Genomic DNA, 12,363 nt, shown 5'->3' on the forward strand with positions numbered 1-12,363 from the left:
ATATATATGGTGGGGTATGTGTGTGTGTTTGTCCAACACCATCACTTAACAACTAGTGTTGGTGTATTTATGTCTCCGTAACTTAGCGGTTCGCCAAAAGTTAACGATGGAATAGGTACCAGGCTTTAAAAACAATTAATAAGTCTTGATGATCCAGCATGGCCGCAGTCTAATGACTGAAACAAGTAAAAGAATAAAAGAAACACACACTCACACACACATACACACACACACACACACACACACACACACACACACACACACACACACACACACACACATGACAGTTTATATAATATTCACATGTTGGGTGTAAGTTTGAGAAAGTATATGTTGTTGAATGATGGATGCATGTGTATATAACCTTATATCCTGCTATTTTAATGCATGTATGTATATAAGTGTGTATATGTAAGTGTCACATCACGCCCATCCATGACCTCCACCTCTCTACACAACTGTATGCGCACGCATATAATTGTGGTTTGTATGTCTGCAGAAGAGAATGTATGATTTCCTCTCTCTCTCTCTCCCTATCTATCTATCTATCTATCTATCTATCTATCTATCTATCTATCTATCTATCTATCTATCTATTTATGAGTATGTATACGTAGGTACTTGCGCATGCGTAAGTGTAAGCGCCCGCGCGCGCTTGTGTGTGGTTGTGTGTATGTAGCGTGCACGTGCGAATGCGGAATGTGGGGCGATTGATATTAATATTGTAACACACTATTGTGAATAAACAATAATGCCTGTCGCATACACAATACACACGCGTACACAGACACACACGCGTACACGTACATACATATATATACCCACATACATATATAAGCACACATGCACCCATGCATACACAAGCGGAGTCTCCACTAGAGACACAAGCAAGAAGGCCGGCTCATCTCACCTCCTCCGCACTGTTATAGGACAGACGCCATTCTGGCCACATCCCATTTCAATAATCAGTGGAAATAAAACTAGAGACGAGGCGTTATTTAAGAAGGATGTTAAGTTCAGCCAATATTATATATATATGTATATATTTGTAGCATATTGTCTATATTATTATTTACTGCCAAAATAATCTCGTTGGCAGTTTTCCCGCTGTCATCTATATTACACTTAGATTTCGTATCCGATCGGACCTCAGAAGACCGCGTTAAGATAAGATCTATTTGAAAAAGCGAAGGTAAATAACTTTAAAAACATTTTTTTATTGTGTTTGCAATTATTAACGTTTTCTCTTGTAACTTCGCTGTTCTTCATGAATGATGGGAGCTTTTTCTTGGTCCGTTTGTTAACTATTACTATTACTATTATCATCATTATTATTATTATTATTATTATTATTATTATTATTATTATTATTATTATTATTATTATTATTATTATTATTATTATTATTATTATTGCTGCTGCTGCTGTGTGCTGGCAGAGTCGTTAGCATGCTGGACGAAATGCTTCGCGGTATTTCGTCTGCCGTTACGTTCTGAGTTCAAATTCCGCCGAGGTCGACTTTGCCTTTCATCCTTTCGGGGTCGATAAATAAAGTACCAGTGAGGGAGTGGGGTCGATGTAATCGACTTAATCCGTTCGTCTGTTCTTGTTTGTTCCCTCTAGGTTTAGCCCCTTGTGGGCAATAACGAAATAGGTATTTCGCCCGTCGCTACGTTCTGAGTTCAAACTCCGCCGAGGTCAACTTTGTCTTTCATCCTTTCCGGGTCGTTAAATTAAATACCAGTTGTGTACTGGTGTCGATCTAATTGACTGGCCCCCTCCCCAAAACTTTCGAGCCTTGTGCCTAGAGTAGAAAAGTTTATTATTATTACTATTAAGGCAACGAGCTGGCAGAATGGTTAGCACGCCGCGCGAAATACTTCGCGGTACTTCGTCTGCCGCTATGTTCTGAGTTCGAATTCCGCCGAGGTCGACTTTGCCTTTCATCCTTTTGGTGTCGATTAGATAAGTACCAGTTACGCACTGGGGTCGATGTAATCGACTTAGCCCCTTCCTCCAAAATTGCTGTCCTTGTGGCAAACTCTGAAATCATTATTATTGTTGTTGTTGTTGTTGTTGTCTTTAAGGCGGTGAGTTGGCAGAATTGTTAGCACGCCGGACCAAATGCTTAGCGGTATTTCATCCGCTTTTACGTTCTGAGTTCAAATTTTGCCCAAGTAGACTGCTTTGCCTCCCTGCAGGGTCCGTAAATATAACGTCCCAGTTAAATACCGTGGTCAGTTTAATCCGCTAATCTTCCTCAAAATTCCAAACTTGTACCCACCACCACCTCGAAAAAACCCATTCATCTTATTGTTATTATTATTATTATTATTATTATTATTATTATTATTATTATTATTATTATTGTTGTTGTTGTTGTTGTTGTTGTTGAGTGTCTTCTCACGTTCGCCATGAAAAATGTCCTCTCCAGCTCCTCTTTCAAATTTATGTCCTCCAGTCAATGTAGTAAGTTTTTTATTTCCACATTGGGAAGGGGGTCGGTAAAGAGACAGAAAGTTTTCAAAGCTTATGACGTTTACTTCTGAACCTCGCTGTTGTATCTCTGTGGAAATCCAAGCCGAGTCGACTTCATATTCATTGATTAAAGCCCAGTTCTGTACTGCAGTCTGTTCCCTCACTCTCTCTCTCTGTCTCTCTCTCTCTGTTTCCCTCTGTCTCCTTCTCTTTCCATCTCTCCATCTCTCTCCCCCTCTCTCTCGCAATGTTCTCATTATCCGAAGTACATATATCATTGCAAGGAAACAGATGTCAGCCGATCCAGTTAAACACTGGACAAAATATTTTGTGCCATTTACTACATTCACACTGTATTTTATTCTCGTTATTTTTTTTTTTTATGAAATTCCTGCCAAATACCGATTTCGATCAAATTATCTGCCAATCACTCCGTACCTACTCGATACTGTTCACCCTTGGCGCGAATATAAAAATTTCCTCATATTTTATTAAACCAAAGAAATTAAATTTGCCATAATAGGGCCATGGATTGGCAGAAACGGTAGAAGAGTGAACCAATGTTTCCGGGATATGAAGCCACACCTTTACGTATCTGAGATCACCTCACATCAAATAAATCTTGCTTTACGGACTTCCGGCGAATAATAAAATAACAGGGAAGTATTCAAGAGGATGTTGTTAACTGTTTCCTACACCAAACATCTTTTATACGTACGTTCTTTCCGTAGGGTTAAAATGGCTCTCCGTCGGTTACGACGACGAGTGTTCCAGTTCATCCGATCAACGGAACAGCCTACTCGTCAAATTCACGTGCAAGTGGCTGAGTACTCCACAGACACGCGGACCCTTAACGTAATTCTCAGGGAGAGCCAATGTAATACAGAATGTGACAAGGCTAGCCCCTTTGAATTACAGATACAACTCATTTTTTTCCAGCTGAGTCGACTGAAGCAACATCAAATAAAGAGTCTTGCTCAAGGGCGCAATGCACCGCTGGGAATCGAACTCACAAACTTACCAGCGTGAGCTGAATACCCCTAACCACTAAGACATGCGCCTTCACTTCATATGATTAATCATATAGTAACTTCACAAAGTTAATACAGCAGCTCTAGACTACAGGATTATCTGCAGTCATAAATCTACACTTTTTCGATCTCATCTGTAAGCTTATTTCTGAGTGTGCTCGACTTACCAACTTCTGAGACGCAGAATAACGCCAAGGGAAGTGACTCTGAGGGAGTCATCGTGGTACGGTTAACTTCTCACCGCTACCATGACAACAACCGTTATTTCTTCTAATATAATAAATGCGAATATCAGTGTGTCAGTGTGTCACACATTTTTTTTCAACTTTACTCCTTGAGGCCGTAGCCCAACATACACCATTTTGGAGTTAGTCGACTCCGTGAGTAAATTAAAAACATTCCGGGCCGAATCTGGACCCACAATCCGGAAATTTTGGATTCCCAAGTTTTCATTCCTGCAATTGTTTTCGGCGCTTTTTTTTCGTGATTTTTTGCGACAAATATTTTTGTACGATAATTTTTATAACTTGGAAATAAATTTTGGGAATAATCGAAATTAATTGCGAAATCCAGCGATTATATTTTGGCGATTGTTTTTGTGATTTATTACGACGAATATGATCATCATTGGTGGAAGCAGTTGCAACAAATTCTCCAAAACAAGTCAGAGATCTGTTTGCAGATCTTCCCATTCAGGGCCAGTTGCTTAAAATCCGCCTGACAGGGCGGCTTTTGAGGTAGTTAACTATAAATTTGAAAAATGAGTCAAAGGAGAAGAGATACAACTAGACGACATTTCCAAGCAGTTAAAATGCACTCATCTCCGATATCCAAGTGGCTAAAATGTGTTCAGCAGAAGGGTACCTAAGAGTCAACCTGAATGCGGCTCAGCCCTGTTAGAGTGCCAGAAATTAAGGACCGAAACACTTGCCTGACTGGGGTTTCTTTTCTGAAGACCTTCTCCTGTCCAGCTCTCTTAAGGGTTTCTTACCACCTCTGACGAAATCAATATTTCAAACCTAATTTTGTTTTATTACTTCCCTACACCAATTGCTACTTACTTCAACTCTTTCTTATTTTCCCCACACATCCGATTCCTATGCTTTAAATTCCCCAATGTTTTGAAAATCTATTTACTTGCAAGATGGGATATTTTTTTTTATCTTCCCTTTTTAGGTGAAGCCCTGTGTTTTTCATTCTTTATTTCGCAATGTTAATTTCATTTCGTTCACTTTTTGTTCAGAAATATATTAATGTTACCTCCTTAAGCTTTCTTTCGTTCCTACGTTTGCGTGTCTGTGAGCGTGCACATGTGTGCATGTCTTTATCGATTAGTATTAATTAGCATACCCTTAAGATGGCGAGTTTGCAGAATCGTTACCACTCTGGGCGAAATGCTTACTGGCATTTCGTCTGCTATTACGTTGAGTTCAAATTCCGCCGGGATCGTCTTTGCCTTTCATCTTTTCGAGGTCGGTAAAATGGGTACCAGTAGAACCCTGGGTTCGATGTAATCGACCTGCCCCCTGTCCGAAATTTCAGGCCTTGTGCCTATAATAAAAAGGATTAATTAGCATATTCTTAAAGCGAGGAGTTGGCAGAATCATCAGCACTCTGGGCGAAATGCTTGAGGGCATTTTCTGAGTTCAAATTCCGCCGAGGTCGACTTTGCTTTCATCCTTTCGGGGTCGATAAATTAAGTACCAGTTGCGTACTGGGGTCGATCTAATCGACTGGCCCTACGTCCCCGAAAATTTCGGGCCTCGTGTCTAGAGTAGAAAAGAATGCTTGATGGCATATAACCTGTCTTTGCAAACTGAGTTCAAATTCCACCGATGTCGATAAAATAAGTACCGACTGAACACTGGATACGAATTGCTGACCATGTGCCAAAATTTGGAATCAGTAAATAGACTGAGGCCACATGTATTAATGATGTTTCCTCGGACATGGTACAATAGTCTTGAAGTGCTAAGAACTGTTGACTCTCTTATGTCTACAGACTGATATACAACTAATGCATCAGCTGCAGCAACATAGTGCAAAATATTAACTGGTACTCCGTCGGTTACGATGACGAGTGCTCCTGTTGATCCGAAGAGTGCTCCAGTTGGTCCGATCACGTGAAAATAACGTACATGTGGCTGAGTACTCCACAGACACGTGTACCCTTAGCGTAGCTCTCAGGGATATTCAGCGTGACACAGAATGTAACAAGGCTAGCCGCTTTGAAATACAGGTACTTCTCATTTTTGCCAGCTGAGTGGACTGGAGTAACGTGACGTAAACTGTTTTTTTCAAGGACACAACGCGCCGCCGGGAATCGAACTCACGACCTTACGATCGTAGGCTAAAGACTTTAAGCACACAGCCACGCGCCTTCACTCGTACAGAATCTGTAACGTACGAGAAATCAGTGATAATAAGCGTTTCTTGCGTCGACAAACATCAACCAAGGGGAAAGGGGGATTGTTCAGTGATGTTGACCCTAGTATAACTGGTACTTTATTTTATTGATCCCAAAGGTTGAACGGCAAAGTTAACTTCAGCAGGATTAGAACTCAAAACCTAAAGACTCAGAACAGATACTTCATAGCATTCTCTTCAATGCACAAGGCAGTCTACCAAATTAACGTACCAAAACCACCACCACCACCACCACTACCACTACTACTACTACTAATAATAATAATAATAACAATAATAGGAGCATTAGGGGAAGTTTCTAAGGGCTTTGAAAAACATATGAAGAATATTGGAGCTGTTGTCAGACTCAAAGTGATCCAGAAGACAGCATTGTTGGGTACAGCTCGCATTCTAAGGAGAGTATTGTCTCTTTGAGTCAAAGAGAAGGTGCTACTTGAAACCTTTGGTGATTTGTTATTGCCTGCTTTCAAGTAAAGAATAACCGGTAATTAAGAACCATCCGAGAGTCTTTCATAATAATAATAATAATAATAATAATAATAATAATAATATTAATAATAGTCGGACAAGAAATTAGAAAACAATAGACCAGATATTATAACCACAGATAATGAAACACGAAGTTACTTACTTATCGACCCATCATGCCCATTTGATTCGAGGATCGCAAAGAAAGAGGACAAAAAGCAAAAAGCAAAAGAAACAATCTCCTAAAATTTGAAATAAGAAGAATTTAGAGTATGCGAACAGTTAATGTGACGATAATAATTGATGCGCTGGAATCAGTAAGCCAGGATATAGACAAATGGCTGAAGGAGATTGAAATAGAATGCTCGGTAGAGCTCCTACAGAAAGATTGTCTCTTAGGGACAGCAAGGATTATCAGGAGGGCCCTAAGCACTTGATAAACTGCTGAAAACTTGTGGATACTTATGGTTACAAGTGTTAACCAGCTATCCACATAATTCCTACCAGGAATAACACCGAACCTGAGACAAACCAAAATGATAATAATAATCCTTTCTATTACAGGCACAAGGCCTGAAATTTTTGGGGGAAGTGAACTAGTCGATTACATCGACCCCACTGTTTGACTGGTACTTAATTTATCAACCCCGAAAGGATGAAAGGCAAAGTCGACCTCGGCGGAATTTGATCTCAGAACGTAGTGACGGACGAAATATCGCTAAGCATTTTTCCTGGCGTGCTAACGATTCTGCCAGCTCATCGCCTTAATAATAATAATAATAGTCCACTGGAGGCTATGTGAAAAGTACGGCCTGAACAGAGCACGAAAATGTTACGAACATGTACCAGAAGGAGTCACCGAGAACAAGGAATATAAGAGACTGAGATTTTACAAGCCAATGTGACTCCCTAATTGAGACTTGGAGACTAGATATTCTTGTCGTAGATAAAGGAAAAAATGGAAACCAAGATCATAGACATTGCAATACCTGGAGATGCACTCATAAATGACAAAGAACTAGAAAAGATTGGAAAGTACAGACTACTAAAAGATGAAATTTCAAGAATATGGACTATGAGGAGAGTGTCTGTCATTCCAGTAGTTGTAGGGATACTTGGAACACTAACAGCCAAGTTTGAGAAATATGTCAAAGAAATTGGAATTAAAATGGGAGCAGAGTAAGTCCAAAACACTGCTCTGCTGGAAACAGCTAAGAATTTGAGATTGGTACATGGATGTTGAATGTCTCCCACGATAATTAACAACCAAGTATCAAAGCTTATAATGTGCGGAAAGAGATCCTGTGAGACCTCTGACAGCAGTTTGCTCTCTGCTCTCACAGAATCTACCAGAACAAACAAGACCAAACGTTCTGAGAAGTATAATAATAATAATAATAATAATAATAATAATAATAATAGTTCCTGTAGTAGCTCAAGAGTTAGTACATACAAATGAGAAGATTCAAGAAGAACAACCTTGAATAATGGAGCGCATAACGTTGAATGGTTCCAATAGTTGGCCATTCATTCCAGCCACTGAGTAGATGTTACTGTACATTGCAGCGATCCAACCGCAGAAGATTGGATCGAAACCGGTTGCCGTGAGGACAGCTGCACGTGTCAACCCTATTGAAAGCTTTCGATTGATCTAAGTTGACGTGGACGCCACTTTTACCATGTTCCCTACCCACCCTCCCTATGATGTATCGCGTGAGGTGCAAGTTGCCGTGGATTGACCTGCTCAGGGTGGCGCACTTCCAACCAGATTACCAATGACAAGCGTCATCTACTTCACAAACCCCTTGGCCTAAATCCTAGAATCTGTGTTTTATAGAGTTATAGGCTAAAGAAAATTATCAATGTAGTCCCCCTTATTTATGTCCTTCCTCAGCAGCGTAACCGCCTCTCGACTCACAGAACTTAGGATTCTGCCTTTCTGCTGCCAGTTGTGGTAGATATTTTGCACCCCTCTCATATCAATTAACACCACACAGCCCAAAGTGCGTAAAAGATGACTTCCCAGTCACCTACTCGCACTAATGAACGGGACTCCTCTAGGTGCCTTCGAGTGTATTGCCCCTGACGGAGTAGAAACAGCTACGAAGTTGAAGGCACCTCATTTGCTTCTGTTCATGTCGAGGGCCACTACCTTACCTGTTGGTTCCCAGAAAATCGTCCGTATTATGAAATCCAGAGCCTTCCGAAACGAGACCCTAACCCCATTTCACAATCCTGGGTGACTTGGAAATAAGTAGATCTCGTATCCAACGAAAATGAACATGGAAGGTTGAGAATTAGAAGCCTTGGTCTCGCTGATTGCAACCACATCTCTATCTAGTGATCTGAGATCATTTAGCAGATGGCCCTGTTTCAAATGTGACCCTGCGTTGAGCAAGAATATTTGACTGGAGGGAGGTTAGAAAAGATCACTTACCGTATGCTTATTGCGGGCCAGGCGACTCATCTCTGGTTGGCTGTCAATGTTTCCACAAACAGTTATTTATATATATATTTTTTTTAAATTGATATTTCTCTGAAATCTCCTATTGTATCGGGATACTCGTTTCTTTTCATGGTATTGTATATGCTTTGAGTGGTTTGGATGGTTTTTATGTGCTTTTCGTTGGCATGAGGAAATCATTTTGACTGCATCTGTACGCGTTTCATAAATGCTGTTGTTTGTATTTATGGCAGTATAATTTATAATGTTTCTAAACGGCTATCATTAATTTTGGTGCATAATGGGGTTTGCTGCTGTTTGCGATGGCATTTGTCTTTGTGGTGGTGGTGATAGTGATGGGGATGGTGGTAGCGATAGTAGTGGTTTTGTTGCTGTTGTTCGAGATGAGGTTGATGTATCGTTGTTTGGAAACATTCCTAGCGTCCGTTTGCACTTCCCAGCTTTCTGCTGGATCTTTTCATCTCTTTTCTCTTGTTTATTGTTTCCATTTTCCCTTCTCCACTGCCTTCACCACACAATATGTTTGTGTAGTCTCGACCGGGGAGAAGCATATATTAAGGGCCGTTATATTTTTGTATGATTCTTGTTATTTAAAGGCTTTCAGTTGTTGTGGAAGTGGATGTGGTGACTCCTGAGGGTGGGGTTTCTCTTTAAGTTATTCTTGTTGCTGTGGTTTCCACTGTTTGGTTGTTTCTGCTGCTGCTGCTGTTCCTTTTGGTTTCTCGGCTGCTGCTTTTAATGTTGCAGTTGTTGCTGCCATTATGACTGTTGCCAATGCACGCTGCACGTTCGTACTGTTGCTGTTGCGGAGATGGTGTCGACAGAAGTGAGGAAGGGGGTTACACTTTCTTCATTCGTTTGGATCGACAGTTCCATGCTTTTGCCCGATCAATTTTTTGCTGCAGATTCTCAATCAGTAGAATATAATCGAAGAAAATCGCCGCCATTAACCAGCAAATTCTTCTCTTCTTTTACTTGTTTCAGTCATTAGACTGCGGCCATGCTGGGGTACTGGTTTGACGGTTTTTGTTGAACAAATCGACCCCAGTATTTACTAATTATTTTTCAAGCCTGATACTTATTTTATCGGGTTCCTCTGCTGAATTGCTAAGTGTATATATATATATTTCGTTTTTGTATTTCGTTTGCAAGATTCTTTATGTGAATTCGTGTGTTGAAGCATACTTTATTGTGTCTGGGGAGAATCATTCTGTTTGAATGCCATATTAATTAACACACTCACCGGTTCGATCTCCACTCATTTACTTATTTACTTTTTCTAAAATGTCTGTTGCTTCTTGCAACTTCTTCAATTGTCTAACTACCCAGACAACCGTGACCTTAGTAGATTCTTCCCCATCCGGTCACAAAGGGGAGACCACCCACCACCACCTCGGCAGTGAAGAAAAGCACCACAGACCGCTGGAGTGGCTGGACCATATCCACCCAAGACCCTGAGAACAGCAGTCAGGTGAAAAGAATGATTGCACATTCAATAGGGGCTAGCATAAGAACTACCTTGAAGAACTTTAGTTAGAGACTATGAACGACAGAGTGCAGCTTCTTCACTCCTATTACATGAAACCCTTCAAAATATGTTGTTCACAAGAACTCAGCTTTGTCACACATGAAAATCAACATACTGATAGCAGACTTAGTTAAGGTAATGAACAATATGTCCTCACTATGCAAACCCTATGAAACGAAGAAACATGTACAGGACTTCATGTACAGGACTTCATGCACCGCATGCAATTCTCTGAATATGACCAGAAAGATAGGGTTCGGGTAAAAATGGGAGCTAGAAAGAAGTTAGCATTATATGTAATGAAACCAGTGGTGCCTGCCCTAGAGACAGGGGTAGAGACTCGAATAGGATACAAAGAGCTTGTGACAAAGTAAACAGAGTGAACACGTGGTACAAGGCCGACAAATGTATCAAGAAGTGACGTTTATAGAGGCCGTAGCTCATGGAGAACTAACCCGAATATTTAAGAAAGCTCTGAAGGAGGCCAAACTCAACATTAAAATCGCTGAATGCCAGGGAGCTCCACCAGGTCACGGTTATGCAGGACGTACCCCTTTGTGAATACCACGTGCACCAATAAGAACTGTATGATATGTAAGATTACAGCATAAGATGCACAGAAGATGCTTGTAGAGGCATGAGCATGACATACATTGGTGAGACATCGAGAAGCATTGTGGAGAGACTAAATAAGCATTTGAGACAATATGACGACAAAAAAAAAACAGTCCTCCATACTTTACCAGCATGCCCAAGACCAAAATGGAAGCACACTGGGTCTACTTGGCATCTGCATTTTATCCAGGCACCCAAAGGATCCTACACTCAGACAAATACAAGAGTACGTCCACATAGGTGAAACATCTCCGTACTAAATAGGAGATATACGTTGACGGTAATGATCCCTCAATACCCACAGTTTATACTTACACAGGTAGATTTGTTAGTAGGCGCATACATACATACATACATACATACATACATACATACATATATATATGTTTCTTTATTGGCCACGCAGGGCTAAACACAGAAGGGACAAAATACAAAGTAGAGCTTTTCTTTTTGAGAGGAAAAAAAGGCGGGGTGGTATTTCGATCAAAAGGGATCGTGGAGAAAAAAAGGGCCGATCAATAAGGATCGTGTATCACAGAAATGTCATAGTGTAAAAAGGGGAAACAGATTAGGTTTATCCGTGGAAAGAAAAGCCTACTGAAAAGACGACGGTAACCTCGGGTAATAACGTCATGCAAAAAAACGCATTACAGTAAGTGACTCTTTTTTTTTTCCTTTCTTTGTTTGGTTCATAGGATTATGATCAAGCTGGCTCCGTCATTCACACACGCCATCCTTGCTACATTCACACATCTTTTTTTGAAGCATTCAATGGATAGAATTTCCCTCTCTACTCTCACCTTCCTCCAAGTGATACTTGAAAAAGTTGATGAGAGATTCACCAGAGAGGAAATTGCTTGTCTCTAGACCTTTTAGACGCATCCACCATGCACATTATTTCGCCATAGCCACAAGTACGATGAAAATGGCTCTTCCTTCCCGTTTCAAGGAAGGAGGCGCGACAATATTCACGATAGACTCGGTTGATAAACCGACTCGTCCTACACGCGATAGCAGTCCTTTGATATAGGCCCACAAGTCGGAAATAGTTGGACACTGTACGAGTGCGTGCAGAACAGTTTCGTCACTCTGACCATATCTAGGGCAGGTCGACCCCATGTTTCTCGAGCCATGCTTGTAGAGCCTATCCCGAACGGGTAGCGCTTCTCGAAAGCACTGCCAGGCCAGTGATCTCTGGAAGTTGTCCATAAGTCCCGGCCCGAAAGTTGTCTTGAACAGGCGGATCAGGTTTGTCGACGCCTAGGTTCGCCCCGAGATCGTCGTCGTACCTCCCCTCCACTAATCCTCTATAAAATGCGTTAGTTGTGATGCAGACGCTCAAAGTCGACCTG

At 41.0% G+C, this 12,363-nt stretch overlaps 1 protein-coding gene across 1 annotated transcript in view; it reads left to right on the top strand.

Moving 5' to 3' along the window:
* The first annotated feature begins 1,002 nt into the window (after positions 1-1,002).
* LOC106867831 (uncharacterized) overlaps positions 1,003-12,363 on the top strand; it is a 40,250-nt gene continuing 28,889 nt past the window's right edge. The window contains exon 1 of the mRNA XM_014912859.2: positions 1,003-1,192. The gene's annotated coding sequence lies outside the window, so the exon portion shown is untranslated. The remainder of the gene's footprint in view (positions 1,193-12,363) is intronic.

Source organism: Octopus bimaculoides, chromosome 5 (genome assembly GCF_001194135.2).
Source record: "Octopus bimaculoides isolate UCB-OBI-ISO-001 chromosome 5, ASM119413v2, whole genome shotgun sequence".
In the NCBI taxonomy this organism is placed as follows: domain Eukaryota; kingdom Metazoa; phylum Mollusca; class Cephalopoda; order Octopoda; family Octopodidae; genus Octopus; species Octopus bimaculoides.